Below are 6,000 nucleotides of genomic sequence, written 5' to 3'. Positions count from 1 at the left end.
GAGAGGTCACCTGATGGAATGGATTTTTAAAAACAGAGACAAAGCAATTGACCAAGTTTAGTATTTAGTGATTATCTTTGGGGGTCTGACACACCCAGTTAGAATTATTGGATATACTGTAAACAAGTCTTATAAAAATCACTTACAAAAGCCACAAAGTATTTTGCATGTGGTGACTGCTGAATGAAAACAAACAAACAAATAAACAAAAACAAGTGCCAGACAAGCCATTTCCTGTGATGTGAATGAATACTTGTGGCCCGGAGAAAATTTCCAGCGAGAGTGATATACATAAAAAAGAAAAAAAATGCTGCATCTCATACAATTTCAAGTGACATAAAAAATGATGTTTAGATAACTTAAAAAGAAATTATAGCAATGACAAAATTGCTCATCAAGTCAAAGATGCATATGAGAGAATGGATAATTTCCTTCTAGTGAGAAGAGGCAATATTCTAAAATAACGTTAGTTTATGTAATGTGTAGTTTTAAATATTTGTAACTAAATTGAACTTTATAAGTATATGTAGTTAATTCCATCTCCATCTCTTAAAGGATATCTATGTCTGTCTGTCTATTGTCTGTCTGCCTGCCTATCTATCATCTATCTTTCTATCTGTCTCTATCATCAATCTATCTATCTATCTATCTATCTATCTATCTATCTATCTACCATCTATCTCTATCATCTATCTATCTATCTATCTATCTATCTATCTATCTATCCTTTTCTTTTTTTCATCTTCTCATTGGGAAACCAGAGGATCACATTATATACCAGATTGCCAAACCAAATGTTTGGACATGTACACAAGTTTTAGGAAAATGTATTAACTGTCTTGTCAATATCGAACTCACTTACATCACAATTCTAATAAATCTTGTGAATCTGCTCAATGTTTTCTCCATCTACCAAACTGTCTCCAGCTGTGACTTCTACTTCCAGCCATGATGGAACAATAGGACCAGATTTACCCTTCCTCCTTAAACAAATTTTTAAAATTTAAGTTTATTTATTTATTTACTTATTTATCTTAATATAATTTACTGTCAAATTGGCTTACCTACCATACCCAGTGCTCATCCCAACAAGGGCCCTCCTCGATGCCCATTAATTTTATTTATTTTGAGACAGCAAGAGAGAGCAGGGGAGGGGCAGAGAGAGAGAGAGGGAGAGAATCCCAAGCAGCCTCCGTGCTGTCAGCACAGAGCCTAACGTAGGGCTCGAACCGAAGAACCGTTAGACACCCCTCCTCCTTAAACAATTTGAAAATTGGACCAAATATATTTAAAAATGTGTTTTTCAGACATCAGATAACAGGCAGCACAAAGTGAGTTTTACTCTTGCGTGAGCTTACTGCTTGGAAGCAGTTTCCAACACAAGAAAGGGAACTCCAAATACGGTCTATTGGCGTTGGTGTGTGTTGAGCAGATAGAAGCTGCACTGCATAGAAGCTAAGGTGGCTAGGGGCGCTTGTGTGGCTCAGTCGGTTGAGCATTTGACTCTTGATTTCGGCTCAGGTCTTGGTCCCAGGGTTGTGGGTCGAGCCCCATGTCAGGTTCTGTGCTGAGCAATGGAGCCTGCTTGGGGTTCTCTTTCCCACTCTCTCTCTCTCTCTTTCCCTCTGCCCCCCCCCCCCACTCTCTCGTGCTAGCCCTCTCTCTCTAAAATAAAATAAAATAAAATAAAATACACGTAGAAGCTAAGGTGGCCAGAATTTCTGGGCCATGTATTGGAGCAGGGGACTGCACAGAGAGAGGGAGCTTGGGAGATCTGCAGAGGAGTCCCGTCAAATCTTTTGCTGAGTACTGATCTGTGCATGCATGAGAGAACATTACCTGAGGTCAGAGAAAACCACTTCCAGGAACTTATGCAGGGCTGAGAAGAGTCTATCTTCCTACCAGAGTGGTTGCTGAGGCATCTGGCAGAATTCTCAGGACATTTCTTTAGTATCACTACTTAGTTAGCCCCAGGCACAGTTCTGGACCTGATATACAAGCTTAAAAGCAAGCATCAAAAAGATCCAGTTAATTTAATAGTATGCCAGAACAAATCCAACACTAAACAAATATAATAAGATCTAGTAACCAACAAAGGAAAATTCACAATATCAGCATCCAATTAAAAAAAAAAAATACCAGGTTAAAAAAATTTAAAAACACTCTCATTTATAATTGCATCAAAAGGAATAAAATACCCAGGAATAAATTTAACCGAGGAAGAGAAAAGACCTATACACTGGAAACTATAACACTGATGAAAGAAATCGAAGATAACACAAATAAATGGCAAGATAGTCCATGTTGGTTAAATGGAAGAATTATTAACATTGCCAAAATACCCAAAGTACCCAAGCAATCTACAGATTTAATGCAATCCCTATCAAAATTCCAATGGCACTTTTCACAGAAATAGAAAAGACGATCCTAAAATATGCACGGAACCGCAAAAGACCCCAAAAAGCGACGCGGTCCTGACGAAGAACAACAGAAATGACACCACACTTCCGTGACTTCAGTCTACACTACAAACTCACAGTAAAACAGTTATGGTATGGGGCGCCTGGGTGGCGCAGTCGGTTAAGCGTCCGACCTCAGCCAGGTCACGATCTCGCGGTCCGTGAGTTCGAGCCCCGCGTCGGGCTCTGGGCTGATGGCTCAGAGCCTGGAGCCTGTTTCCGATTCTGTGTCTCCCTCTCTCTCTGCCCCTCCCCCGTTCATGCTCTGTCTCTCTCTGTCCCAAAAATAAATAAACGTTGAAAAAAAAATTAAAAAAACAAAAAACAAAAAAAAAACAGTTATGGTACTGGAGGGAGAAGGGGACCACGAGAGGAGTCCAGCGTAGTTTGGTATTAGGAAAAGTCCTTGATTAAATCAGAGACAATTGTTCGTTATCTATTTTTGCCTATGTATAGTATATATTCCACCAATGAAGAAACTCAACTGGGAAAGCAATTACCACCTATCAAGGGGATTTTAGGGTCTATTAAGCCAGCATCAGTTTTTACATCCATTAGCACTGTTGAGTATGCTTTCAACAGACATTATCAATAACCGGTAAAATACAAATTCTCTTTGTACTTTGTAACTTAAATGGAAAAACACACCTAAGAAATGACTTTATTTGTACACAAAACGGTCCTCACTGGCCTTCCACGAGCTTACCAATTTCATCTGTGGCCATTGCTGCCCAGGACACGTTTAGTGCTCTGAACAGAGTGGCCACGTCACTGTGGGTGACCACCTTAGACTTATTCCTGTCTCTGGGGCCTGGATGCTGCAGTAATCTGACTTTACCACACAGCCGACTGACTTTGCAGGGCATGATCTCTCCAAACTTCATTTTGTCTCATTTGTACACTGAGACAAGTACATTTGTACTTAATTCTCCAAATGGTAGGCAGGCAGTGTTACTTTAGGGTCAAGCTGAGATAACAAAGTTAATTAGGCAACTCTGAACAGTGATGGAGCTTGCTCTCCACAGCACCTTTACGCATTTCGGTGACTCACTGAAAGTATCATAGTTAGCACTACAATTCTTTTTCTGTAAGTTTTTTTTTTTAACGTTTTATTTATTTTTGAGAGAGCCCAAGCGGGGGAAGGGCAGAGAGAGGGGGACAGAGGATACGAAGCGGGCTTTGCGCAGACAGCGGAGAGCCCGATGTGGGGCTTGAACTCACGAACCGTGAGATCGTGATCTGAGCCGAAGTCGGATGCTCAACCGACTGAGCCACCCAGGCGCCCTGTTACTACAATTCTTAATATTTACAGAGCTTGGAAGAGAACGACTCGATCAAAGCCTGAGGTCCCAAACTCACGTTCTTTCTGATGCTTTTCACCGATAGTCTCCCCACCCAACCCCCGAAATCTTTCCCATTGTACTACTTTCTCTTCTCAAAAGAGAAATAGTTATGGTTCTTAACCTTCCGTTTAGTGCTTGATCCAATAATGGCTTCCATTGCTTTATTTCCCATACGTGTATCCTGCCTCGTCAACTAAATTAAATTCCATGAGTATTTGAGGATAGGGATTGTGGTTTGTTTCAGTTCTGTTTGGCCACAGGCCCTAACAGCCTCTCTGAGATACCAAATGCTCAGTAAATGTGGATTCAGTTCCATTGCTCCCTCAAAACACATTCAGGTTATGAGAAAATTCACAGCTGTCCCTAAGTGAGATGAGGAGAATTAATTGTTCAGTAAAAAGCAGGAGCCCCTCACCTTCCCTGAATTTAAGAAAGAAAGAAAACACGTCGAAAAAAAAAAAATATTAAAAAAAAAAAAAAAAAATGGGGCGCCTGGGTGGCGCAGTCGGTTAAGCGTCCGACTTCAGCCAGGTCATGATCTCGCGGTCCGTGAGTTCGAGCCCCGCGTCGGGCTCTGGGCTGATGGCTCAGAGCCTGGAGCCTGTTTCCGATTCTGTGTCTCCCTCTCTCTCTGCCCCTCCCCCGTTCATGCTCTGTCTCTCTCTGTCCCAAAAATAAATAAAAACGTCGAAAAAAAAAATTAAAAAAAAAAAAAAGAAAGAAAGAAAACTTCATGATGGGTTATTGAAATCGGAGTTACCTTTAACTATTTCAGCCCTGGAATTATTGACGTCAAGAATTCTGCTTACGTTCACGTAATCGCTCTACGTTCATTTGTGAAGGGCTAGGAGACATCTGGTCGTGACGTGACCCCCAAAGTTCAACTTACCTGCTAGAAGTAGGTCATATTTTAAGTCTTCAGAAAAATCATATCTCCATATAGAGAGAATGCTAATAATAGCTAACATTTAATGAATGCTTATAGGCGCGCGTGTGCTCAGCGCTTTATGGATTACTGCATCTTAAGCAGACTGACTTTAAGACATCATTTACAAATTGCCAATTGAAAGTGTACAGTTTCAGGAGTTTTGCAAAATGTATACCTATACCATCATTACAACTAAGAGTCTACCGAACCTCCATTTTTACTGCTGAGTAACATACCCCACTTCATGCATATACTAGTTCGTTTATCTATTCATCTGTTGGTAGACATCCATTTTGGTGCTATAATAAAGGCGCTTTGAACATTGTGTGGACATGTTTTCATTTCTCTCAGGTAAATACATGAGAGTGCAATTGCCGGGTCCCCTGGGGAATATGTATAACTTTATAAGCAATTGTCAAATTGTTTTCCAGGGTGGCTGTTCTATTGGATATTGCTACTAATAATGTATGACAGTTCCAGCCACTCCCCGTCCTTGCCAACACTGGATATTGTTGGTCCTTTTCTTCCCCTCTTGTCTTCTACTATGGTAGAGCTTATGTAAAGCCACTAAAATTCACCTGAACGATTCTGCCAGTTTTTAAACAAATGTTTACTTATTTTTGAGGGAGAGAAAGCAAGAGTGCACGAGCAGGGGAAGGGCAGAGAGAAGGGGAGCAGAGAATCCCCAGCAAGCTCCACGCTAGCAGTGCAGAGACTGACATGGGGCTTGAACCCACGAACTGTGAGATCATGGTCCGAACCAAAATCAAGAGTCAGACGCTTAACTGACTGAGCCACCCGGGTGCCCCAATTCTGTGAGTTTTAATGCTTACGGTTGTGTAGCCATGACAAAGATCAGGGTATAGAAGTTTCATCACCCAAAAACATACCAACATGTTCTTATTTAGCGGATCCCTCTTCTCCCTCCCGCCCCTGGCAACTAGTGGTCTGTTTTCTGTTCTTATAATTTTGCTTTTTCCAGAATGCCATAGAAATGAGATAGCACAGTATGGACTTCTTTCATTTAGCATCACGAGCTGAGAATCATTCACGTTATGTGTATCAGTAATGCACTTTCCATTTCACTGCCTGGGAAATTCACCATTTTACGGCATGTGTTTTGGTCAATGTACGGATAGGTTTCCACCTTTTAGCAATTACAGATAAAGCCCCTGCAAAGATTGTGCGCAGGTTTTTGTGGGAACATGCTCTCGCTTCACTCGGGACGGCTAAGTTGTAGGACAAGGGTGTGTCGAACTTTAAAAAGAAA

Source organism: Leopardus geoffroyi, chromosome A1 (assembly GCF_018350155.1).
Source record: "Leopardus geoffroyi isolate Oge1 chromosome A1, O.geoffroyi_Oge1_pat1.0, whole genome shotgun sequence".
NCBI classification, from domain to species: Eukaryota; Metazoa; Chordata; class Mammalia; order Carnivora; family Felidae; genus Leopardus; species Leopardus geoffroyi.
Note: the sequence above shows the minus strand (reverse complement) of the source record.